This window comes from Glycine max, chromosome 7 (assembly GCF_000004515.6).
Source record: "Glycine max cultivar Williams 82 chromosome 7, Glycine_max_v4.0, whole genome shotgun sequence".
In the NCBI taxonomy this organism is placed as follows: Eukaryota; Viridiplantae; Streptophyta; class Magnoliopsida; order Fabales; family Fabaceae; genus Glycine; species Glycine max.
The window spans coordinates 35730976-35731511 of NC_038243.2; positions in this window are offsets into that span (position 1 = coordinate 35730976).

Below are 536 nucleotides of genomic sequence, written 5' to 3' on the forward strand. Positions count from 1 at the left end.
ACAAATATTATCATATCAAGTGTTAACCACACTTCACAATCAGATTTTATGTCTATAATTTTAACATATCACAATGTCATGATACACCATCACGTGTTTATCTGTATCTTACAAATCAATGCATGCTCAACTTTACACTTATACTTAATCTTAATAGCAATGTTATGATCTCAACGCAATATGATATCTCACAATTCATCACATATTCAATTTATTACTCACACAATTTTAATCATAATTTCATGATCTCAATTTTTAAAAAATAAATTTATTGATTAAAAAATGCCACATAAGCAGGTGGCTGTTGGGTGGATGCTACTTGCAGCGGTTCGTATCACTGCTCATATTTTTATATGGCTGTGTTTGTGAGTCAATCGCCAACTAAGTTTTGTAATTGTTTTCTAAAGGTCACCTCTACACATGGTTTTAATGAAAATTTTTCCCGCCAACTAAGAAATGGCTTGAACCTTACATTTAATATAATTATTTTTCTACTTTTCTCTCTCTTTTTTCTTTCTTTCTGTTTCTCACTTTAA